General features: G+C 41.1%; 1 protein-coding gene and 1 long non-coding RNA gene across 2 annotated transcripts in view; one reads left to right on the top strand and one right to left on the bottom strand.

Annotated features, from left to right (window-relative positions):
• Window positions 1–27485, top strand: part of NR6A1 (nuclear receptor subfamily 6 group A member 1) — a 171713-nt gene that overhangs the window by 98369 nt on the left and 45859 nt on the right. The gene's annotated exons all lie outside the window — the stretch shown is intronic.
• The window catches only part of LOC140076727 (uncharacterized), a 187559-nt gene continuing 166292 nt past the window's right edge, over window positions 6219–27485 (bottom strand). The window contains exon 3 of the long non-coding RNA XR_011849645.1: window positions 6219–6434. This is a non-coding gene — a long non-coding RNA (uncharacterized lncRNA). The remainder of the gene's footprint in view (window positions 6435–27485) is intronic.

Genomic DNA, 27485 nt, shown 5'->3' with positions numbered 1-27485 from the left:
CCCAAACTACAGCCTAAACCCACATATTTTTGACAAAGATGCTCTATTGGATTGAGATCTGGTGACTGTGGAGGCCATTTGAGTCCAGTGACCTCATTGTCATGTTCAAGAAACCAGTCTGAGATGATTCCAGCTTTATGACATGGCGCATTATCCTGCTGAAAGTAGCCATCAGATGTTGGGTACATTGTGCTCATAAAGGGATGGACATGGTCAGCAACAATACTCAGGTCCCAAAGAGTGCCAAGAAAATATTCCCCACACCATGACACCACCACCACCAGCCTGAACCGTTGATACAAGGCAGGATGGATCCATGCTTTCATGTTGTTGACGCCAAATTCTGACCCTACCATCCGAATGTTGCAGCAGAAATCGAGACTCATCAGACCAGACAACGTTTTTCCAATCTTCTACTGTCCAATTTCGATGAGCTTGTGCAAATTGTAGCCTCAGTTTCCTGTTCTTAGCTGAAAGGAGTGGCACCCGGTGTGGTTTTCTGCTGCTGTAGCCCATCGGCCTCAAAGTTCGACGTACTGTGCGTTCAGAGATGCTCTTCTGCCTACCTTGGTTGTAACGGGTGGCGATTTGAGTCACTGTTCTATCTGGTTTCTATCAGCTCGAACCAGTCTGCCCATTCTCTTCTGACCTCTGGCATCAACAAGGCATTTCCGCCCACAGAACTGCCGCTCACTGGATGTTTTTTCTTTTTCGGACCATTCTCTGTAAACCCTAGAGATGGTTGTGCGAGAAAATCCCAGTAGATGAGCAGTTTCTGAAATACTCAGACCAGCCCTTCTGGCACCAACAACCATGCCACTTTCAAAGGAACTCAAATCACCTTTCTTCCCCATACTGATGCTCGGTTTGAACTGCAGGAGATTGTCTTGACCATGTCTACATGCCTAAATGCATGTGATTGCCGCCATGTGATTGGCTGATTAGAAATTAAGTGTTAACGAGCAGTTGGACAGGTGTACCTAATAAAGTGGCCGGTGAGTGTACATCACAGGAACCTGTATAGATGTACAGAAGGTAAAGTCCTCAGAACAAGTCAAGGTATATCACATTACCCAGAGGAATAACAGAGGACAAGGGACACATACACAGGTCTATGTACACACATACCCTTGACATCAAGCATGACTTTCAGGAAGCCTTATGACATGATGCTGGATTTAAACAAACCTAGTACTGTATATACTGGCGTATAAGACTACTTTTTAACCCCTTAAAATAATGGCTACAGTGGGGGGTCGTCTTATACGCCGGATATACGGGGGCCGCACTGTGTGAGGTGTTTTTTTTCCCCGTCAGCGCGCAGAGAGCCGCTACCTGGGACCGCCTCTCACAGTCATTAGAAGAGGCTTAGTACGCGCTGACGGGGCGGCGCGCTGTATGCTAATGCAGCCGCCCTGTCACAGCGGTCGGCGTCACAGGCGGCACTTACAGAAGCATGTCGGATCTTCATTAATATCGCAGCTTACAGTTATGATCACCAGGCACTTGCTCTCTTGTTTGTTTTGCAAAGTTTTAAGCAGACTTTTTTTCATTTGGGAGAGGGGTAGTCTTATACAGTGAGTATATACCAAATTCTATATTTTTAGGGCAGAAGTTGGGGGTCGTCTTATACGCCCAGTCGTCTTATACGCCGGCATATACGGTATATGTATTCCAGAAGAAACAGACTCCCAACTGTTGACAGCGCTGTTTGAAACTGGTTGGGTCTCTTCAGTACAGCGTAGGGAACTGGTTTGTCTGGGTGAGAGGCTTGAGACTAGGGTCGGGAAGGAAGAGTTCTGCTTATGGAGACTGCCAATTAAGGCCGCATGTAGGAGTCTTATAGTCATTGATGCTTCATTATGGGATTCTGGGAAAATATGCAAATATGTTTTCCAGGTTGGGATAAGGTAAACCACACCTCCTTTCAGCTACCTTGTAAGGCAGGTCCCTTGCCATCAAGCATGACCTTCAGGAAGCCTTCCTGACCCTACCGATGGGAAAGAATTTAGGGTTTTGTAATATTTTTGTCGCAACCGTAACATTACTGTGGTTTCATCTCAGGAGTTGATTGTTTTAAAGTCTGAAAATGTAGACTTAAAGGATATCAACCACCAGAATTGTAAACCAAGTACACTGACATGCTGGTTTGATTCCCCTCTGGCAGGACCCAGTGTTCTTTTAGCTTCTTATACCCTTGCTTTTACAGAAAAAGGCTTTTAAAATTATGCAAATTAACTTGAGGGGCCCAAGGCTCCATAGCTGTTAATTGAGCCCGGAGCCGCTCATTTGCATAATTGTTATAGCACTTTTCTTGTATAAACAAGTTCTTAAGAAACTAAAAGAAGAGCAGATCCTACCAGAGGGGGCGCACACCAGCATGTAAGTGTGCTTGGTTTACAATTCTGGTGGTAGATTTTCTATACCTTGAGCTCCTTACGTGCAGTGATTCTATTCAATACTTTTATTGTGATGTAGATTTTTCCTGTCTTTCTGGAAGACGAAATTTACCCATGTTAGTTTTTGCAGTTTCTATTCCTGAAACCTACGTGCTGCCATATTCACAAATCCAAGCCCGTTCCATAGAAAGATAATTAACCTGACAGCTTGTTTTGGGCTGGTGGTCAAGATCGGGAAATTTGGAGGAAACTCGCACGAATACAAGTGTAACACCTGCACACCATACAGATGGTGCCGTGGTCAGAAATTAACCCTTGGCCCAGTTTTATAAGACAACAAAGCCTAGCAGTGTTCCATTCACCTTAATATGTTTACCTACTGCAATCAGCAGACATCTGTACTCACTTTAGTCTCCAAAAATGAATTTCGGTAGATGGGAGACACAGAGAGCTTTCAGCTTATTTAGGACATGATTTTTTTTTATTATTCTTTGTCTCATTAAACTATAGTAATGTTTTTAGAACTTGTTTTTGCTGAACATGGCTCAAAAATTGTATGTCTCCATTAAACCTATATTCTAATTTTTGTAGATTTTTCAGTTTACTTCTTAAAGGGGCTCTCCCACTAACATAAGTTAGGCTTTATCCACAGCATAGGGCCTAACTGGCTGATCGTGGGGGTCTCAGTGATGAGACCCCCACAGATCATGAAAACGATGGGTCCGATGGAGTCCCACGTACCTCTTTCGGACCCCTTGTCACTCCGTCAGAGTAATGGAGCTGATGCATTTCTATGGAGCTGATGGAGATCGCCGTAAGTAAGTTGGACCCCATCGGACCCCTCGTTTTCATGATCTGTGGGGGTCTCATCACTGAAACCCCCACCGATCAGCAAGTTAGGCCCTATCCTTTGGATTGAGAATACTAATTATCCAGGCATTTAAATCCATTGGATTGTCCCACACAAATTACATTTAGGCTTGGTTCATAACGGTGTTTGTCAGGTTCCATTCCCCTTCTTTCCCTTACATAACTGAAGGCAACCTTCCATACATTAAAGTCTATAGGGAATGGAAGCTTGCAGGAAGATCTTCCCTTCTTAGTTTGCGTTCCACTGTCCCAAAACAAAGAGAAGCCCAACACTTGTGTGATATGGGCCTAAAGTTGATGATTACATCCATAGTAAATGGTGAATTTGAGTGGTTTTGAACTGTTTGATAGTCTTGAGAATCTTCTCGCACAAAATTCTGCACCTAAAGGGGCGTTCTGGTTGGACCGCGCACCACATTTATCATGCAGTGTCCGGCAGAAGTGTGTTGCATGCCCTATGTTAAAGGTGCACCAAAAACAGTTGGTGCACTCTGTTGGAGCCAGATTCATGCAGAACATGCACCACAAATCATGAATCTGGCGCACCCTGCACACTACACTGTTTTTAGTAAATGTGGGCCACTTTATCATTTAAGTAAATGTCCAGCATTGGATGTCCAAGTTTACCACCAGCAAAACCATTGCCATACTTTTCCATAGTTTGTGGTATGGCACCTCCACTCTATTTACATGACTGTGGCTGACCTGCAACTCTTCAAATCTAGCCTACTTTGAATGGAAGAATCTTGTTTTTTATGAACTATATCTTTTTGAAGTTTTTTTTAGAGTTGGCCAGTAAGAAGTCTGCCAAGATGACCAAAAATAGCTGTGGCTGGAAAGCCAGAAGTGAGATCATCAAGGCCAACACATGAAGAAATGAGGGCACAGCTGTGGAGATCTGGAGGCAAAAGCATAGACTCAATATGTCAGGGAAAATTACATCGTAGCGAGGCAGAGAGCTTCTGCTTTGTTATGGAGCGTCTCCATGTCTGTCCTCTTATGGATAAGATGAGTGATGTACATAAGGCTAGCATATGAAATACGCGCAGTGCTCGCCATAAGCGGTAATTGCTAATTATCTGACCATGAAAGACGATGAGCATCAACAGGAATTACGTTTTGAGTAATAAAACCTTTATAGTGTTTTCTGACCTAAAAGTCGCCCCATTGGTCCCAACAAGAACAGGAATTGTAGCAAATATTTCTAAGACGTTACTGGATAATTGTAGATGAGAAAAGACATGAGTACGATCTTCTTTCTTATAGGTGAAATCTTAAAGTAAAGGATTGTCAGATAGCATCTCTGATGGAGATATATTGGAACATTTTGTTCGGAACAACTTTTGTTTCACTGGTTTGAGACTACCGTATTTTTCGGATTATAAGGCACACCATCTATAAATGCCTGCTAAAACGTCTAGGTTCATATATAAGGCGCACCTGATTATAAGGATGAATGACCTGCAGGTGGCAGACCTGTGCACAGTTCAAGGCAGTTGTTGTCTGTAAGTACGGTTCATATATAGGCGCACTGGACTATAATGCGCACCTTTAGATTTGTGAGAAAATCAAAGGATTTTTTGTGCGCCTTATAGTCCGAAAAATAAGGTACATTTACAGGTGCATTGTTTTTTTTTTGGGTGGGGGTGGCTGTAATAATGGTCCCTATCCTAAGGAAAGAAATTGGTAATCTCCTGGTGAATGATCACATTGATCACAATATAGATGGGCCTGTTGGCTAAATTTATCAGACATGTTCAGTTACACTTGGAGAAGGAAACTGAACATTCTGGAACCATTCTTATAAGAAAAGCTCAATCAGGGACATGATAATTTGTGCGAAAGCATTTGTGCGAAACGCGCGTCGGGGTGTATCCTTTGGCTTTCCCCTGATCTGCCCAGCGTCTGTCCACCATGTTTTCGGGTAAGTGTGCAATGGTTATTTGACACTTTTTCAACACTGGATGGTACCTCCAGTGTTGTGCATGGTTTATCCTCACGCACTATTGCCACTTTTCCCCTATCTATTTGAGTCAAATATTTTGACCACGTTACTGTCATTATTAGTTCCATTATTTGGACTCTGGGCTAAATAGGGGTAGCCATTGGTCTCCTGTGTTGCCCCTTTTTTCCATCTTGGGCTACTTGTGTCCCCCATACATTGCATTTATATTCTTTTCCCATTTGAGGGTTATATATGTTAAATTGATGCATTTACTTCTAAATAAAGAATATTACTTTTTATATATTAGTGTTTTTTGCCGCTCTGGTTCTTTTGGTGTTCTGGATGCATAGTTGGAGAGGCGTTTCATGACTTGTTGAGGAGTGTAGGGGTTGGTTTGGTTTTTGAGCTTATCATGTCCATGATTGAGCTTTTCTTATAAGAATGGTTCTGGAATGTTTAAGAAAGATTTTTAAGATTTAACTAATGACACTTATTTCCTCACATTGTCTGTTTATAGTTGGTTGAGAAGACCATCATTCCTTAAAGTTTACATCAAATAACAACTTTGTGTATGTGCAGTGACAAGTTGAGGTGTTTTATTATGGGGGACCATGGTTACAGAGGTGGTGTCAATTTTTCCAGTGTCAGCTACACTATTCTAGGTAGAAATTGTCTCCTTTTTTTTTTTTTTTTTTTTTTTTTTTGAGAGAACCTTGATTTTGAAGGTTCAAGAAAACCCCCAAAAAGTTGTACAAATAACACTCCTGGAAACCTCATGTTAGGGTTTGGAAAGATCCCTAGTATTCTCGTATACTGTATATGTATATAGATGCTTATGTAAAGAAAGTTTGATTTATTTATTTATCACTGATTTTGGCAAAAAACCTCGTGCAAACCATAGCTTCTTAATTTTTTACATGCATAAATTTTTTTCAAATGTAATTGAATTTCTAACAGAGAAGCAAACAATATTATAGTAGATCTGATGAGATGCTCGGTATCCGGTGAATTATAGTCGTGGCTAGTTGGAGGCTTAGTCACATAGCTGCTAGATACATCTCTCGTCTCCCTCATACTCCACAAGCAGGTGTGACATTCTTCTGACTGTTGGATTTTTATTGCTTTTTTATTATTTTTATTTGTTTACTTTCTGTATTTTCTTTGGAGGTTAAGTGCTCTACGGTTTCATAAGGTAACGTTGCTTACGGTGGTTAATTATCCTGGAATAAAAGCAGAGCAAATATATAAATAATGGAAAGCGCTGAAATATGCATTAAGCAAGAAATGTGGAAACACTCTGTGTGGGGGATGGGGGGAATAGCTCCACACCCATATCCAAGGTAATGTAGATCTCACTCGCATGTATGGCGTGAGTATTTTATTAACTCTAGTTAAGATTTAAAGGTTTAACGATGTTTGGTAAATTAATGCAAACAAAAAATTAAACTACCAGGCAGTCCCTGGGTTACATACAAGATAGGTTCCATAGTTGAATTTGTAAGCAAGTCAAAACTGTATATTTTATAATTTTATAATTTTATAATTTGTAGCTCCAATTGCAGTCACAATTGCAGTTTCAAAATTTTTTTCTGCAATAGGATCAAGTATTATCAATAACTTTAATACAGACACCTTACAGCTGATTATTGCAGCCTGGGACTATAGTAACATCCAGAGAGCTTCACCAGAGGTCACAGTGGGCAGAGGGGTCCGTCTTTAAGTCTGTAAGTCTTAAGTCTGTAAGTCGGGTTTCCTTAAGTAGGGGACCAGATTTTAATATTATATTATAAGTTATAATATAGGCGGTCCCCTACTTAAGAACACCAGACTTGCAGACGACCCCTAGTTAAAGACAGACCCCTCTACCCACTGTGACCTCTGGTGAAGCTCTCTGGATGTTACTATAGTCCCAGGCTGCAATAATCAGCTGTAAGGTGTCTGTAATGAAGTTATTGATAATCCTTGAACCTACAGAAAAAAAATTTTAAACTGCAATTGTAACTGGGGAAATTTATTTTTGTCTGGAGCTACAATTATAAAATATACAGTTTTGGCTTACATACAAATTCAACTTAAGAAGAAACCTATGGAACCTAATTTGTATGTAACCTGGGAACTGCCTGTTTTTAGATTATTTTTTTTTAAGTTTCAAAGAGAAAAATAATCCTCATCCCGCAAAATGTAATATATGTCAAATACTATTTTTTTATTATATTTAGATATCTGTAATCTATTTAATAAGTATAAAAAAAAATAACACGATAATTTTCAAACTACAATCAACGCAGAAGAAGACTAATGAGAACGCTTTACATCCTGCAGTATATCCGTACATGTTCTTTATACCGTAACCAGATTCCGCTTGGACAATGGCTTACCCCCTATGAGTTTGTGATACGTATGTTTGCCGAGAGGGTACAATAAGAGAACAGATCAGCAGCTTGACCTAAATCACGAATATCCTATCGGTAAGATCAGCTATTTGTTGGGATCAACGTCTCTCATGCAGCAACTATGTATTGGAGGGGGGGGGGGGAGTCCTTTGTTAGGCACAATGACCATTTTTATGAGTAACATTATCGTTGACAACTGGGGAGGCGATCATTAAATTATTATTACTGGGAAATTCTTTTTTTTTAAATTTATACTATTTTATTGGGTTTTTTTTTTTTTTTGTATACATGGAGCTATTCGATAGACCATAGAATGTTCTTACATTAAGTACAGGAGCTGAAGACATTTTTATGAACAGTCAATGTTTCTCCTCCACTCGATGAAAAAGTGTTAAAAATTCAGATTCCGCTTTGGTAACCGAGTCAAGATTAGAATGATTATTTTCATAATTTTCAAGATGGCATTTTTAAAGATTGTGTAGATTAAGAAACGAATAAGGGTCTGCAATGCTTAAGGAGACGCGTAGCATTATTTCCTAAGCAATCTGGTGAATCTCCTGAATACCTTGACCATATCCTTACTACTTTTAGATGCATCAACATAGGCTTGACCTTTTTAGTTATTTTTTGTGTCTATTTTATTTTATTTATTTTTTTATTTTCTTTTAAATGTTTTACTTTTGCGTTTTTCCTTGGTATTTTACAGCCGTTGCGTTTTATGGATGTTTTGTGTAGATTATACAGCTAGGGAATTTTTATTTTTTTCCCTCTTAAGTCTTCTACTGTCTTCATCCAGTGAACCTTCTGCTCCCATCGTGTTATTATGTGCGAGAGAATCCAGTCTGCAAATCTAGGTCACCATGCCTTCATTAGACCGAAATACAAAGCAAAGCCCTGATTTCTACTGGAGGTCAGAGCTCAAGATCCGTCGGAATGTATCTGTTTACCGGAGATGGGTACAAAGTCAACGAGTTCCTCCAGGCCTTGCACGTCATTGCTAGCATTTGATGTACCTGGCACCTCATTTTTTTTTTTTTTATATATTTATTTTTTTTATGGGATTGACATTTTTTCCATGGCATGTTCTAATTTACAGGGGTAGGAGTATTTCTATTGTCCCAGCGATTGATGTTAATTTATATGACTGCTCGTGATATTATCCAAATAATTAATCCTCACCACGGTGACTGGTGTGTTATCAACCAGACAATGCCCTCATTAAGATTCTGCAAGTAATTCTGGGTTATTTCACTCATACTGTCTTCTTTTAATTAGATTTATAATATTTTAAAGCATCCATAAATAGGGAGGATTCTCCCCATCCTAAATATCCAGTATTATCTGCCTATTTGATATTTTTACATGTGGAGTATAGATAAACCGATTGCCTATATCTTGCTAATATTTCATGTCTCTATAAAATTATGGTTAAGTAAAAGGTATAGGGCACAATATTTACTTGCCTAACCCCCCCCCCCCCCCCTTCAATGGTAGTTTCCTAACAAATATACTGAAAGACTGACGTGATCCCTATAGCCGTGATTTAAGAGAGCTTGGAACCGATATCTAGCAAAAATTAAGTTATTTATTTTAACCCCTTATTGTCATCAATTTGGGCTTGTTTGGGCCCACTCTCCATCAATCCCTAGACCCTTGCATCCTTCATGTCCGGTTGTTTTCTGTTGTTACTCTGGGGTTCAGCATAGATTTACAACCAGGGCCCTACGGAGGATCCTTTGGTGGGTTATTCCGACACCGATTTCCATTATACTCGTGTATAAGCCGACCCAAGTATAAGCCGAGGCCCCTAATTTTACCACAAAAACCTGGGAAAACCTATTGACTCGAGTATAAGCCGAGGGTGGGAAATGCATTGGTCACAGCCTCCCCAATATATAGCCTGCCGGACCCTGCCCCATAGCATATAGCCAGCACCTGCCCCCCATTATATAGCCTGCCAGCCCATATCCCCCAGTATATAGCCAGCCCCCTGCCCCAGTACATAGCCAGCAGCGGGGGAAGCCAGAAAGGTGAGTTTTGATATATTTTTTTATTTGAGTATAAGCAGAGTTTGGGTTTTCAGCATATTTTTTTGTGCTGAAAAACAAGGCTTTATACTTGAGTATATATGGTATATATGTACATACTCAAAAACAGTTCTCCACTCCAATATGTTTATGGTTCAAGCCTTCTCAGTTGATAATTGTTTAAGAGAAAGATGTAAGTTCTATGTCTTTTAAAGTGCTCACCTAAATGACTATTTCAAAATAAAAACTAAAAACTGAAAAAATGTACATCACAACTTGAATTACTATTCAACCAATCCAACCTGAGATCACTGCTGTGGCTGTTGATTGGCTGAGCATTCATTTTCTGCATGTTGAAAATATCTACTATTCAGAGAACAGATAGTTGCAGCTAGAGCAATTGGTGTGATATTTTTCTTTTACAGCCTTCAGACAAAGAAATGGAATATATACCGGCAGACATTTCTTAATTGATCCTTTTATCCATCTAAAAAGAGTCTCTCTTGTGATGGTGCTTTTTAAGGGGAACTGTTGTTTTGAAAATTATAGCCTATTCCAGACTAATTGTTAGAGCTTTAACAAGTAGTTTCATCCATGGTGGTTGTGTGTCGAAATGAGAAAAGTGGTATCCATGTAGTTCATCCCAACCCATCAGGAAGAAATGTGCCGAATACAACGCCCCAAAAGTTCAATGTGGGTACTGCAAGTCTTACAGAAGAACATTTTTATGTAGACTTACTATAAGGGGTCTGTCCAATAACCAGTTCCCTTTAACCAAAAAAACATATAAACAACATATTTATAGCTCCTGTTTTATTGGAGAACATATATGTCCTAGACTTTGAGAGTCAAAAATCACCTTCAATACCTGAGCTAAATGATATGTATAGTACAGGCGGTCCCCTACATAAGAACACCCGACTTACCGATGACCCCTAGTTACAAACGGACCTCTGGATGTTGGTAATTTACTGTACTTTAATTTACTTGCCTTGGGCTACAATAAAACACTATAACAGTTATCAAAAGTGTTTGCAATCAAGATTTATTGTAAATCCCGGTTCTTAAGACAACCCAACATTTTTAAAGATCCAATTGTCACAGAAACTAAAAAAAAATTTGGCTGGAGTAACAATTATAAAATATACATACAAATTATACATACAATTATATAACTTACATACAAATTCAACTTAAGAACAAACCTACAGAACCTATCCTGTACGTAACCCGGGGACTGCCTGTATAGGCCAAACATGGACGCATCTGGCACACTAGACTGTACCAGACGAGAGCTGATTGCATGTGGCCAGACCACATTCATAAATGAGAAATCCGCACTTTCCCCCCCAATTCTGTGCGGCTTAGCAAGGATTAGGGCAGAACAAATGGACTGTGCTCAGATAGGGGATTAATATGCTAAACTGTCAGAGCCGGTCTACTCTCCTCTTGTTTTCAACGCCACAAAAGTATTTATCTTAAGCAGATGATAAATCTGCATGGTGTTGTATCAGCCATAAAGTCTTGAGCAGAACCGCTCGACCTAGATTTCCTAAATTGAGCTTCCACTCGGGATATTAATAAGGAGGCAGATTTGAGTATCCAGTTGGTTGCTTACGAGGCCGTACACTTATTTCTTGCTTTTAGTCATTCATTCTCTTGTACTATTCAGTGTATATTATTATGTCATTTTCTCGTTTTATATTACAGTATTTTTTAATAAGCGGTTTGTCATTGCAGGAGTTAATCAACCCTGTAGCGCGAACATTGCACAAAGCGATGCCGTCCCACGTGAGACGCTGGCCGCTTTAATAGACTTACTCCTAAATGTTTAATGACACGCCGTCTGCAGAGTTTTCTGTATGGAATACACTTTACTGCCTGCAGATCCTCACCATTTCCTAAAATCAAATGTCACATGTAGGAGAAGGGATGCGGTAATCACTTACAGCTACCGGGAGACCCAGATATCAAAGGGTACATCCATTTCATGTAGCACTGAGTCCTTGTATGAGGGACATTAATATTACTACAGGCAGTCCCCGGGTTACATACAAGATAGGTTCCTTGGGTTTGTACTTAAGTTTGAATGAGTGTAAGTCGGAACTGTATATTTTATAATTGTAGCTGCAGACACAAAAATGTTTTTGTCCCAGTGACAATTGGATTTTCAAAATTGTTTGCTGTTATTGGACCAAGGATTATCAATAAAGCTTCATTACAGACACCTTACAGCTGATCATTGCAGTCTGGGACTATAGTAAAGCATACAGAGAGGTCACCAGAGGTCACAGTGGGCAGAGGGGTCCGTCTATAAGTCGGGTGTCTCTAAGTAGGGGACCGCCTGTATATGGAATGTAGGAATAAATACATTATTAAGAAATAAAATGATCACTTTGTTAAAATAATATGAGAAGGGGTGTAGATATAGGGGATGCCGAGGTGGTAGTTGCATAAGGAGGTCCACCCCCCCACTGTTATTGGTGATAAACGGTTACGGTTATTAGTGTTTGGTATATTACACAGCCGGCCTAATGGGTAGAGCCCCTGCTTTAGGGCCGTGATGGCAAAGCCTTTAGAGACAGAATGCCCAAACTACAACCAAGACCCACTTATTTATCGCAAAGTGCCAACATTGTGATTTTAAGCAGTAACTTATTTTTAGTTTCTCTATCCGGTCACAGCTCTCAATCGTAAAAGTGTCTTAAGGACACCAATTCACTAGAAAGAAAGTGGAGAAATTGAGGTTATCGGAGCTTCAATCCAGGTTCTCCCGAACAGGGAGAATTGGAAAGCACGGAGCAGGAGCTTTAATGATAATCGGGCTCTGTCCACACCTTCTCCCTCCTCCGGTAGTTCTAGGGAGCTAAGGATGTGACACTTTATAAAAGCACTTAGGGTGGCATGTCCTAGCTTCCTTGACAGGAGGAGGCCTTGTCTGGTGAACTCTGTGCTGGGGTGATGGCCTGGGTGCACACAAAAAGGGCTCATAGTGCCAACGCTGGCACCCTTGACATAAGTTCGTCACCACTGCTATAGGGGATTTCAGAGGTAACAGTTTTAGCCAAAACTTTGTTGCTTTGGAGGACCAGAGACCCTTCTGCCCAATGAAAATTTACTAGCATTATTAGTGATAGATGGTCATCAGGGGACTTAAGGGACCGTCGGAATGTGACGCTCATGATGCTGTGAGTAGACCAGAAGGGTGTCCTTTTTTTTTTGTGCCACAGGGCCATATCGTAAGCTATATATGAAGAGCGGCCTATGCCTACCCTCATCTGCTGGGAAGGCCCTTTTGTGGTGTGTATATTGCCTGCTCAGCTATACCCCAAGAACTGATGTTTAGAGTTGCAATTTTTAAGAGCTTCATTTTTATTCTAGGGAATCCACACTACTACCTAGTTGTACAATTGTGTTTTTTTCCAACCAGTTACTTAACCTGTGGAACTATAGAAATAAAAAATTTTTGGTCCTCGGATGGATTATACACGGTTTGGATCATCTCCCCCCACAAAATACCGTACATATGTACATATGTACTGTGAGAGTAAAGTACAGAGTTTGGTGCTTGTAACTAATCATCTTTGTGGGAAGCACAAAGTCATTTCTACATTGATCTGGTGTCTGTTCAGGACCATTCATTGTGTTGTGAGTTATAGGAGTCCGGCCATAATAAATAACGCTCTTGAGTGTATTGGCTGTCATGCTACCGAGTAGAGGCGCTCCAAAATTCTCTTAAATCAAGATCCTGAAGATTACATCATCTTACGTGTTGCCACGAGATTGAAGCAACTCCGAATTGTGAAAATGCATCACACATTTTATTTTTAATGTATTATTAAAATTTTTACTATACAACATTTTTTTTCATTTTTTTTTTTTTAGATTTCAATACAAAAGAATATAAATTCCATAAAATCTTTTAATGTTTATGCTGGGAAATTCTCTATAACCAGAGATGTTTTGCATAGAACATGAACACTTTATTTAAAAGTTTTATTTTCTTCTTTTATTATTATACCTTTTATATTGTGTTTTTACAGTTTTAATGACTTTTGCTATTTTATCTTATTTTAAAACGTCTTCCAAATTTCTGGATTTCTGCTGTGTTTTTCTATTCTTAAAAAAAAAAAAAAAAAAATCTATATATATATCAGGGACTTCAACTGCCCGATTTTTTTTAGGAGATAAGTCGCTGCCAGAGAGGGGTGTGTCCCAGACTCTTTAGCCAGTCAGTGGTTGACTCAACCACTTGTCCTGGTAAAAGTTGGAACAACAGGGTGAGGAATTGGATTGGTGCAGGCGAGATTGAACAAGGTCACATACTTATCATTTTTGTTGGTGTCATTAGTAATGGGCTAACTGGTAGCCCGCACATCTACTTCTTTGTAGCACCTATCCTAACCATTCTTCAAATCGCAAGTAGAGATGTCAGCCTGGCCGTACGCTTCTGCTTCATGCGTTTGTACGGCACAGTGTACAGGCCTCCTAAGGGAAAGTAATCGCCATGTGCCAGTAGGCATCTACACAATGGTTCCTTCATGGATAGCAGCTGATCACATTATCTCCAAGCAGTGATGCCTCCTCCCCCCATGGATTTAGTGAGGATTAGGTGGACCTCCAATCTAAAATGTGGATGCCCGACATGATGCGTAATGTATAATAACCAGAGCATTGATGGATACTCCTGCTCCCATAGAATTTTGTTTTTTGCGTTCTTCCTTGTACTAAACCTTAATATTTGCGAGCCAGACCGTCGCCCCTACTGTAAAACCATTTTCATGGAAATTAGGGAGCATTTTGTTTTACTAAGTAAAAGGAAATGTTTTGCGCTATAGTTTGAGATAAAAGTCCTTGGGTAAGTTCACCCCACGCACTTCATGTTCTGACAAAACCTACGCTGGCAAGAAAGGTTAGAGAAGGCAAAATAGCAGCAAAAGAGGTTATGTCAGGGAGTAATTGGAGCAGCAGAAATGGTTTGTGCAGCCTTGTTGAGGGCTGTTATTTCTGTAGGCAATGAGTGGGGAAGGTGTTGATACAAACTGACAGATCTGGAGCAACAATAAACCCGCAGCGAGCAGGAAACAAGAGGCGGCCGTCCAATGGCTGCGCTACAAGCTCCAGGACTGATGTAACGTGGTGCGATCCATGGGGAGATGCGCAGTGGAACTCCTAAGTTTTGTGCCTTGATGGGGGATGGGGGGTCCTCAATGCGCTTTTGTGTCGGAATTCGTACATTTTAAAGGGAGTAACAAAAACATGTCGCCGGTGATTTACCGCAGTCATTATTAACCATTTATGTTATCGTATTTAAATATTTACAATTGACCTAACTGTTTAGTGGGCTGGGGCGGTAGACCGTTAAATTGGTGCCTGCCTGCGTATTATCCACGGATCAAGTTGCTGCTTTTGTTAAAAAGCTAAATTAATTTTTTTTAAAAAGTTATTCTGACATTGGACCTTTGATGAGGAGTTGGGTTTTTTTCCCCCATGTATTCTGTTTAGAACCCCCAGGAAGCAGGTGTAGTCTGTGGGGGAATCCTTGTTCAATTTTGTTAGAGCACCACCAGTGGGGGTATGAAGTATTACACGTTGCACATGATGGGTCCTCTATAGTGAGAAATGTTCTTTGTAGCTAATCTCTCTTCCTCTCTTATGGACTCATGCACACAACCTATAGAGACAGGGCCATATGTCGGAATGCACACCTTGCACTGTCTGGATCAGTGAGTAAGTGTCCCAGGTTCATCATGTTTTATTTTGATCGTAGTTTTTCTTTAACTCCGTCTTTGCATTTAATAGGTGTTACTTCACTTTTCCGATAGTCCCCATCACTTCCAGGGAACTACAGTCAGTCATTTTGGATTTACTCTAGGCCAGGACCGCCCATCTGGCCTAATAGTACCTAATTAGCATATAGTGTAATCAAGCTATGCTAATTAGGCTTTCTACGGCCAGGGCTCATGCACACAAAAGTGTAAAACCCGTGGAAACGAGCCCATATGTTGGTCCGAATACATGGACTGCACACCTTACACAGGATGGGAGTCCTTGCGTCATACAGAAATATGATGCAAGGACTTCCAAGCTTCCGGCCTAACTGCGGCACCGACACTGTTCTTGTCGAATCTATAGTCCTGCTGACACACGGCAAGTCCAATTGCTTAATATGCGAATGTTATTAGACTGTAATGTCCTATATCTGTGCCCCATGATCTGTATACCACTGCAGAATATGGGTGGCGTTCTAGATTTTTATAATATTATAAGCATATTTCACAGTTTTATACTTTTTATGTGACTCCCCTTCACTTCTGTGGGATTTACTGAAGCACAATGGGGGTGATTTATCATAAGTTTCTTAGAGCAGAACTGTGCTAGCTGCCTATGACAACCAATCACAGCTCAGCTTTCATTTTCCCACAGCTGTTTATAAAATTAAAGCTGAGCTCTGAATGGATTGGTTTCCATGGGCCACCAGAACAGTTTTACCTCAGAAATTTGATGATAAATCTCCCCCATTCTGCATTATTTCTGTGGAATGACCAACCACTGGTCAGTCTGGATTGAGGTTGAGATCCAGACGTGATCTTGGGGGTCATGTTACACAACTGGTTTTGGACCTTTATATCATATCCTGATAGATGTTATAATATTAATGTTATACCGGCAGTCCCCTACTTAAGAACACCTGACTTAAAGACAACCCCCAGTTACAAACGGACCTCTGGATGTTGGTAATTTGTTGTACTTTAGTCCTAGGCTACAATGATCAGCTGTAACAGTTATTAAAGGTGTCTGCAATGAAGCTTTATTATTAATCCTGGTTCCTATGACAATCCAACATTTTTAAAAATCCAATTGTCACAAAGACCCCAAAAAAATTTGGCTGGGGTTACAATGATAAAATATACAGTTCCGACTTACATACAAATTCAACTTAAGAACAAACCTACAGAACCTATCTTGTTCGTAACCCGGGGAATGCCTATAATATTAGGCATAAAAATTTACAAGTGCAGTCAAAGCTTTTCCTTTTTGTCGGAGAATCGGTCATTAATATCGGATCAGTCGCCCCCACTACCGCCCCCACTTATCCGCGGGAGTTCAGGTCCCTTTATTTTCTGCAGTTTGTCTACTCATTGACTACAATGTAATTTTGCTGTCGATGAGCCGAATCATTACTACTACAGACAGATGGAGGGAATGTCGTTGGCTCTCTCTCATCAATGGTGCCTAATGTACAAATTACTAAAAAGCAGCAGGGTTGGGAGTTGTTGGAGGAGTAGGGGGTAGTAGTTGCTTTCCACAGTTGTGTGATGATACAACTATACAGAATACTCAACAGCGAGAACATAAGCTGCATTGTCAGGGCTGAATCACATGAATTGTGGGGAGAAGGTTCAAAGTGATTTATTAAACATTGCTGCATTTTTGGCCTGGAATCGGTCCCTCAACAGATTCTAACAATGGTGTCCAGTTATTTGTATATATATATATAAAAAAAAACCTGATGAAGGACCCAGCACAAGCCTGAAACATGATAAGTGGAGGTGTATAGATAAGCCGTGCAGGGAGTGGATGCTCTGGGCAATGTTCTGCAGGGAAATCTAGATTCCTAGACTTTATTACATACACCCCCTCATTATTATAGACCAGGGACACTCCTTTATGACATTATTATAGACCAGGGACACTCCTTTGTGACATTTGTATGTCCTAATATCAGTGGCCTCTTCAGCATGAAAATGCCCTACATTACTCTACATTATTTTTTTAGTTCACTCACCAAAGGCATATTTGCTAATTTAAAGGGTCCCAAGCAAAGTTACATAACTTTCAAGGTTACAGTATTTTTCAGACTATAAGGCACACTGGATTATAAGGCGCACCCTCAATAAATGCCTGCTAAAACGTCTAGGTTCATATATAAGGCGCACTTGATTATAAGGATGAATGACCAGCAGGTGGCAGACCTGTGCACAGTTTAAGGCAGCTGTTGTCTGTAAGTAGGTTCATATATAAGGCGCACTGGGCTATAAGGCGCACCTTTGATTTTAGAGAAAATTAAAGGATTTTTTTGTGCGCCTTATAGTCCGAAAAATACGGTACATAACTCGTAAGGGACTCTTAATACATAGCTCCAGGAAACCTGGAGATTTACCCCATTAAACTACCAGCCCCTTTAGGTAGGGTATGAAATATGCTTTCTAGAATTTCCTCTTTTTTGAAATTTCGCCTGTTTACCTATAAAAAAAATAGTCAAAGCCCATGTGAAAATGTGCAGAGAAGAGTCATATTTTCCCTGAGTGGAGTCAAGTCTAGAGGCTGTAGGGGTAGCATCTCATCAGATGCTACTTTCTTCAGTTATGTATTACCTCATCTTTTAGATCACATCAGATTTGCAGTTTTGTGAGCTACAGAACTGGAGATACAGACAAATAGACCGTTACTGGATTTTTATTTGCAACTTGCATTTCCAATAATGTTTTTAGCTGCCTTTATCTCTGATTGTGTAGATCACTGAACCACAGGCCTGAAGCGATCTTAAATTTGATATTCTTATTTTTAATGTTTCTTGATGCCATCCAATAGCAGGCAGGGGTGTCTTTAGAGACCTTCCTCCTGCACCCTCTAAACTTTGCTCATCTCAGATAAAATATGACTCTTTTCTGCTCATTTTCTCGTGACTTTGGAGATTTTTTTTACGGTAAATGTGGGGATTTCTAGAAAAGACATTTCTATGCTATCGCAGGGGGCTAGTAGGTTAATGGGGTAAAATCTGGTTCCCTTTAAGAGCTTCAAGCGTTAATTGGCATCAAGTGATTGCTTGGGTAAATCTTTTTTAATAAAACTACATCTCATTCACGTGATTTGTACAGCAAGATCGCAGCCTCCAATACTTTTGTGTGAATGGAGCGTTAAATTATTATTATTAATTTATTTTTCTATACGCTTTTTTTGTGCTGCCAATACTACGTTTGCAAATCTGTCATTTATCAGAATGTGACAACGTGTTTGTCATGTGCAGAGAGACTGACTTATAAGTGACAAGGTACACGAAAAATGTTTTATCCCTATGAACAACCTTTGGTTGGATGCTTTGGCAATTGTCAAGACAGTCTGACTGTGTAATGTCCCGCAGGATGGGCCCTTACTAAATTCTATGCCCATCTATGTTCCTGAGGCTGCAGACCTTTTCCATGTCATTTCCAAGTTGATATCACCTTTATCAAACCCCAGTGAGAGCCATTTATGAACTGCTCAGCTATTCTATGTTTTAATACATGACTAACACCTACTGTCTAAAGATTGTGTGTGCAAGATATTCATGCTGTGTCCATCACCAAGGGATAAAAGATTTATGTCTGTAATTAATGTAACATTTCTGAGCTAGGCAAGGCTGTGATTGGTTGGCAGGATCAGAATATTTCAGAACTATAAATTTGGGATCTGTCTATAGCAGGGGTCCCCAAACTTTTTACATAGGGGGCCGATCACTGTCCCTCTCAGACCGTTGGAGGGCCGGACTGAAGTTTAAAAATAAAAAAAATAAGAAATTACAGCGCTAGCGGGACATGTGACCGCATCCGTAATACACTGGGCCCCCTCAATTAATTATTTAATATACTGCACCCCTTTGTGAACTATTTTATTTATTGGCCCAGTTAATGAATTAATTGGGTCAATTAATTATTAAATATGCTGCCCCCCCATTAATTACTAGACTGCCCCTCATAATTATTTCCTATGCTGCCCCCCACTATTAAAGGAAACCTACCACTTGAAGTGGCAGGTATAAGAAGGACATACCGAGCACCAGCTCACGGTGAGCTGGTGCCGGAGCTTATTTTTGTTAGTGTTTTAAACCGCTGTATCGCGATACAGCGGTTTAAAACACTAACAAAATTAGGCTCCTGAGCTGGTGCTCGGTATGTCCTTCTTATACCTGCCACTTCAAGTTTCCTATGCTGCCCCCCCCCCCCCCCCGCCATAATTATTTCCTATGCTACCCCTCATAATTATTTCCTATGCTACCCCTCATAATTATTTCCTATGCTGCCCCCTCATAATAAATTATTTCCTATGCTGCCCCTCATAATAAATTATTTCCTATGCTGCCCCTTATAATTAATTATTTCCTATGCTGCCCCTCATAATTATTTCCTATGCTACCCCTCATAATTATTTCCTATGCTGCCCCCTCATAATAAATTATTTCCTATGCTGCCCCTCATAATAAATTATTTCCTATGCTGCCCCTCATAATAAATTATTTCCTATGCTGCCCCTTATAATTAATTATTTCCTATGCTGCCCCTCATAATTTATTATTTCCTATGCTGCCCCTTATAATTTATTATTTCCTATGCTGCCCCTTATAATTTATTATTTCCTATGCTACCCCTTATAATTTATTATTTCCTATGCTACCCCTTATAATTTATTATTTCCTATCCTGCTCCTCATAATTAATTATTTCCTATGCTGCCCCTTATAATTTATTATTTCCTATCCTGCTCCTCATAATTAATTATTTCCTATCCTGCTCCTCATAATTATTCCCTATGCTGCCCCTCCATTATTATTTTCTATAATAGCCCCATAATCCATAATTTCATATATTAGGGCAGCCACAATGTTTCTACTGCTGTTTTTAAAAAAATAAAAGCCCTGTATTTACCTCTGGCTCCTGCGTCTTCTTTCTTCTGGCTGCTGCCGGACAGGAAGCGGTGCGCGGCCGCGTGATGACGTAATCACGCGGCCGCGCATCCAGGTTCAAGGAGCGATGTGCGCCGGGGTTGCCTTCCGGCCACATCGCTCCACCTGCAATAATAGTGCTCGAGCGGCCGTTTCCGGCCGCATCGAGCACTATTCAGTGACGGGCAGGAGCTTCCTGTCCGGATGGACGGAGGCCCCTGTCCGACTGCCGAAGGCCGTGGCCCAATCATAGGCCACGGCCTAATCATTGACCCTACTGGAGCGCCAGCCCGGGGGCCCCCAAATAACAAATCTCGGCGCTGGATGGGACGGGGGCCGGATAGAAACGGTCCGCGGGCCGTAGTTTGGGGACCCCTGGTCTAGAGCTTTGGGTCTCACTCTTGATTTCTTCTGAGATGCATCTCTGCACACTACATTGCTGTTGATGCAGCGGAGCCCATCTGGCTCATAGGAGACACTTTCCAGTGAAGCTGACCACTGGTCCACTCTGATATTCCTGCAAGTCACCCGCATTTATTGTCACCTACAGCCTGCTAGCCTCTAAAGGAAGGAGTTATTGCCGGCAAAATTATCTGGCAAAGATAGGACATATCACAGCTCCTGTAGTGTGGCTGCCCTGCCAGGTCATGGTGCAGTGAGAACTCTGTTGTGGCCATAATGATGATGTGCCTGTACTGAACCCCAATTTTTCTAAAGATTTCTTCTTCACTGTGCAAGTCCCTGACCTGTCACTACCACCACCATCATATGCCTTCCACATCATATATGCTGGGGATCTGCTCCAGGGGGATACCTTCTACACACATGGCCTTTCCCTCCTTGTGCTTCTGACCTATAGGCCCAGGCAGGTGTGGATGAGACCTACCCAAGGTTTCCTTGACACACCTGCAGCTACCATAGCCAGACACTCTGGGTTCAAGTTCCTGCTGCCCCCACGTACTGTCCTCATGTTACAAATGCTGAGGATGTTACACATGCAGTTTGGATAGCTTTGTAGTGGATTTCACTGGTAAGATCTCCACTATTCACGGACATCCGGAACTACACTCACCGGCCACTTTATTAGGTACAACTGTCCAACTGCTCGTTAACACTTAATTTCTAATCAGCCAATCACATGGCGACAACTCAGTGCATTTAGGCATGTAGACATGGTCAAGACAATCTCCTGCAGTTCAAACCGAGCATCAGTATGGGGAAGAAAGGTGATTTGAGTGCCTTTGAACGTGGCATGGTTGTTGGTGCCAGAAGGGCTGGTCTGAGTATTTCATAAACTGCTGATCTACTGGGATTTTCACGCACAACCATCTCTAGGGTTTCCTCAGAATCGTCCGAAAAAGAAAAAACATCCAGTGAGCGGCAGTTCTGTGGGCGGAAATGCCTTGTTGATGCCAGAGGTCAGAGGATAATGGGCAGACTGGTTCGAGCTGATAGAAAGGCAACAGTGACTCAAATCGCCACCCGTTACAACCAAGGTAGGCAGAAGAGCATCTCTGAACGCACAGTACGTCGAACTTTGAGGCAGATGGGCTACAGCAGCAGAAGACCACACCGGGTGCCACTCCTTTCAGCTAAGAACAGGAAACTGAGGCTACAATTTGCACAATCTCATCGAAATTGGACAGTAGAAGATTGGAAAAACGTTGCCTGGTCTGATGAGTCTCGATTTCTGCTGCAACATTTGGATGGTAGGATCAGAATTTGGCGTCAACAACATGAAAGCATGGATCCATCCTGCCTTGTATCAACGGTTCAGGCTGGTGGTGGTGGTGTCATGGTGTGGGGAATATTTTCTTGGCACTCTTCGGGCCCCTTGGTACAACGCCACAGCCTACCTGAGTATTGTTGCTGACCATGTCCATCCCTTTATGACCACAATGTACCCTGTAACATCTGATGGCTACTTTCAGCAGGATAATGCGCCATGTCATAAAGCTGGAATCATCTCAGACTGGTTTCTTGAACATGACAATGAGGTCACTGTACTCAAATGGCCTCCACAGTCACCAGATCTCAATCCAATAGAGCATCTTTGGGATGTGGTGGAACGGGAGATTCGCATCATGGATGTGCAGCCAACAAATCTGCGGCAACTGTGTGATGCCATCATGTCAATATGGACCAAAATCTCTGAGGAGCTTCCAGCACCTTGTTGAATCTATGCCACGAAGAATTGAGGCAGTTCTGAAGGCAAAAGGGGGTCCAACCCGTTACTAGCATGGTGTACCTAATAAAGTGGCCGGTGAGTGTATATTGCATTGAAGGTTTTGGTCACAGATTTACCCTTAAAATCGGCAACATTAATCCATGTGGACAACTGCATGAATGACAATTCCCGAATATTTGACTTCCTATTTTCGGAATGACTGAGCTGCAGAGATCTTCTAGTAGAGCGGAGCAGCTGCAATTCCCGGTGGGTTCCCCGCAGGCCGGCAGGAGACATAAGCTGCTTTGTGACAGCCTGTGTCTTCTGCTCCGTTATATTCTACTACCCCACACTATTGGTCCATATGGGTCAGACATCTGCACAAAAACACTGCGTAAACTGACTGAATGCAATAGTCCAAAAATGTTAAGCGAAAAATATTGAATTTTGCAAAAATTTCTGCAGAAATGTTTGCAGCTTATTCATCCTGAGTGGACACATCCTAAGGGTACAGTCACCATTTATGTGTTCAGGCTACTGGTGCCAGTGTAGAAAGTTACTTTACCCTAGGTCTGAACTTTGCATATGTTTCAACTACTAAGTCTATCTCCTTGTATATATTAAAAAGGAAACAATGCTTAAATATTCCAAAATCTTGGTCATTACTGTGTATCTTTTTTACTGCGTATAAAGGGAATTTTTGGTTTAAAGGATAGGTCCTTTGTTTGAGACTGCAGTCTAAGCTAACAGCGCCCCTAGTGGCCAATACAGATAATGCAGAACTATTTTTTGCTTGTAGCAGCCTATTATTAGGTACAGTATTGTATTTGGGTTATTTTAACAGTTGCTGTAAGAAATCCGATGGAGGGCATCCACACTTTATAATTAATTTAGTTACACCGCTCTATTTTGGGATAGAATTGGTGAAATTAAACAAGAACAATTAGTGTAGGTAGAGGCTTCTAGCAGACTGTACCCTTAGACTATGTGCAAGCTATGATTATAGTATATACTCTGCTCCGAGGTCTACAACACTTAGTAAAGGCTTTCACAGAGCAGAACATATGGCGCCCTCTGCTGGTGATGTAGAAAACTGCATTGTTACAATCCAGCCTTTCTAATTGTGATTGTTCCATTGAATTTACCCTGTAAACTGAATGTTAAACAAAGGGAGAGTTCAAGGGACGTCGACACGCTACATTTTTTAGCAGAATTTTTGGAACTTAACAGAAACAAAATAATATAGGATTGACTTCAGTTACTTCAAATTTGTCCATGCATTTTTTTTTGTATTTTTCACACAGTGCGATATTTTTTTTTCTGTGTATCTGTTAAAATTAATAACTTTTAAAAGTCACAAAAATCTTTATGTATAGGAGGCCTCAGTATATGCTCTCCATACCCTGAGCTCTGTAGGACTTGTCCTCTTCAAGGACAGCACCACCCAGTGGTCGGAATATGTAGTTCATCCTGGTTTCTGCTGACATGCCTATAGATTTTAAATGTCTAAACAATTGTATGTGTCTGATGCTGACTGATGGGATGCAGGCAGTTGTGATAAAGGAGAAGCTTAACTACTCTCTTTACTAATTGCTACCACCCTGCTCTATTTAACTCAGGATAATAGGCACAATCTCCGATATCATGGAGATTAGAGTATAAACCACCCACTGAACACCCATGACCCCCCATTATTAGGCCACATACTTATAGGCTTGATCAGCTATGATAATTGATGCATGTTAAGATGGTAGCGATCACATGTCAATCAAGATAACATCACCCGTCTGATCACCACCTTAAACCATCACTAAATTTATGTTAGATTCCTTCTAAGGCTACTTTATCAGTAGATAGGCGATAGGTGTTGTCCCTTGAGATCTGTGTAATCATACCTGAGTGTGTGCAAAGGAACTGTGAAAAATACATTTATATTTCAGGATTGTAGCTGGACTTTGCCTGTTCTGGTGCACCAGTGAGTGAGATTTCTTCATGGAATACATCACCGCCCCCCCCCCCCCCCCTTCTAAACAACTGCTGTAGTGGTCAAACAGAAGCTGCTACAACAGTGAGTGTCTTCAGAGGACCCAGACCTTACTTGTTGAAAACTTTATTTTAGTAATATGTTAAGTAACCGCAGAGGCTACTGGGGCGTGTACTAGCCTGGCCGGGCACTGGGAGCTAAGGCTTCTCCACGTCTCAGTAGCCTCTGCAGTCAATTCACATATTGCTAAAATAAAGGGTTTTAACAAGTTAGGTTCCAGGATTATTACATGACAGATTAAGGCAGAGGCAGACAAGAGGAATCTACCATCACATCTACTTCTGATAGTAGAGTCCTCATGGTAGGTTTCCTTTAAGCTTTAAAGCTGGGCTGCTTTTCCTGATTTCAGTTATCTAGGACTGGGGGTTGAGTATATTGGGAAAGTACTGGTCTACATTTGTAGGGGGATTTTAAGGTTAAAAGACTGGTGGTAGGAGCAGTAGGTTGAGCAAGCATCCTGCCACAACATTCAATTGTTTGGGAATGATGAAATTAGCGGAAAACTGCACACGGCTATCCACGACCACTCCAATCAAAAGTGCATCGAGAGGTATGGAGCATGCTCAGGGTCTGGTTCTTGTGATCAATGGGTGTCCCAGCTGTCACCACAATCAATTAGTTGTCCCCTATCCACGGGATAATTTAAATTCTTGGGACAACCCCTTTTAGCCATGCCCCCTTTCATGAGGCCACACCCCTTTGTCATACTAGTCTATAGCCCTTGATAGATGCAACAAAAGGCATTTTAAGACAGGTTCTTTTTTTCTTTTTGGGTGCAAATTTCAAAAAGTTTCTCTATATGTGCCCCGTATTCTAGTCTGCCTACAATTGTCTCAAATAGTTGAGGGTCGTCTTCATAGAGGGCGAGGTTGACCAAAATGGAGTAGAATCAGCCAAAATTACAACCTCAGAAGTCGGCCCTGATTTGTAGGATCCCGTACTAAGACACAACATGATGGATTGCTTGAAGAGAAAGTAAATCCTTACAATCAGAGGACTTCATTTATTGATGAGGGTTATTTTATGTTGTAAAATTCATATTTCATAGGTGTACCCAAGGACAACCCAAGGCGAGGAAGGGTGACCACTCATGTTGACCTCCTCAGTCTTCCCTAGAGGCTGTGGGTTATGTTGTAAAATAGACCATTACCAATGGTGTATATAGAGACAACACATGGCGGCCTCCTCCACCTTCCCCAGAGGCGATGGGATGGTGAGCTTTTGTTATCCAGGATCATCACAGCATGAACATCAGTCATCAGTTGTGAGGAAAGTATCTCAAGGTATAAATTGCACTTCTACTGTTCAGTGAATGGATAGTCCAGACCTTGTTCTCCACCAAGTCCAAGATGAACCACCAGAAAAACCCAACGACGAAATATCATGGGTCCTGTGCTAAAGGGCTTTTAAAATTAAGGTGGTCCAAGAACATTCTATGTCACCCAGATAACCAGACCGGTATAGCGCTAATTTACACATGTCCAGAGAGGAAGGAACCCACATACATAACAGTAGTTGTTCTATATGTTCTATAGCAACTTCACCTTCTTCTCTCCACAAATCCGCAATTTTTCAGGCACCAAATTAAACCAGACTGCTACTTCTGTCATTCATCCAAGAGCTTAAGGAGGTGGGGAATGAAAAATACTCTAAAAATTATGAAACCAAATCGGAGCCTTTTATAGAAAAATCTGTATTTTATAAGAATAGTGCTGTTATATACCAATTTCCAGAAGGATTACAGGAAATGGATTCGGACATAACTAAATGTTTGGAAAAATGAATCTGATTCGCTCCTACCTACCTGGGACTAAACCCAATTGTGACTCTTCCAGTCCCTTTTCGTTTAGACGCGGGAGTGACCCAACTGGTTTAAGTATAGTTTAAGCCTTGTTAAGCCTGAGATATAAATGACTTATCAAGGTTTAAATTTTTAACCAAGAGTGGTTTTAAGTTTAGATGTTATACTGGGGTGTGGGGTTAACTCGCTGATTTAGGGGGTTAGTCTTTAGGGGGAACTAGACCCATAATATTTATGAAGTACCCGGTTGCAGGAGCACATGCTCCACCTTCTGCACCATTCTTTAGGGGTAATGGGAAGCCCATTCTTGTGATAGATGGGGATCCTAATAGTTGGATCCCTAGTGTTGATCACAATATCCATTGTCCTGTGGATAGGGTTAGTGTTGGGAAGACTCTACTGCTACTATTATCATTACTTCTATAGCGCTGAAAGGTCCATGCATCTGTTGCTGTAGATGTTTAAGCCGTTTTCACCTTGTCAGCACATAAGGAAAGAGAATGTATTATTCCTTGTGGTCCTTCTTTGTTTTAAATGCAAGTTGAACTAAATGGAAACAATTTGGATTCCAGCTTGCACTTTGTCCTTGTTTTTTGCAATCAACACCCCCTGGCCAGCGTCATTCCACAAAGGGGCTTGTGTGCACAGTAAGACATTGTACATGTCAATGAAGGACACTGGCATGAAAACGCAGAGATGCATTATCTGAGCAGAGGCTCGAATATTCAGGATTACACTGAAGCTAAATGATTTAACCCTTTCACATCTCCCGGGGAAGGGGGGGGGGGGGTTGTTCAAGCACTTACAGTATGTCTCCAGCTCCTACAGGTTAAAAGGTTTTCTAATGTTTTATTGTGTAGTGGAAAGGGGATTTGACAGACTGGTGTGTGATTAGGACCGAGGGTCCTAAGTGCCATAAAATAATAAAATGGACCCATTTGTCTCACGTGATTCCTGTAAAGGGGAAGGTGAAATCCATGGTCATCCATTTGAGCTTGGTGTTGGATGTGGGGAAGGGGGGTGGTTTAGAGTTGGCCATAGACGATGGTAAACTCTTATTGTATCTCTGAAAGCCTGACCTGGATTATCTGTATATAGATTCATCCTTACTACAAATCAGTACAAAAAAAATGGAAAC

Source organism: Engystomops pustulosus, chromosome 9 (assembly GCF_040894005.1).
Source record: "Engystomops pustulosus chromosome 9, aEngPut4.maternal, whole genome shotgun sequence".
NCBI lineage: Eukaryota > Metazoa > Chordata > Amphibia > Anura > Leptodactylidae > Engystomops > Engystomops pustulosus.
The sequence above is the reverse complement of the archived record's forward strand: the minus strand, read 5'-3'. Positions and strand labels throughout refer to the sequence as shown.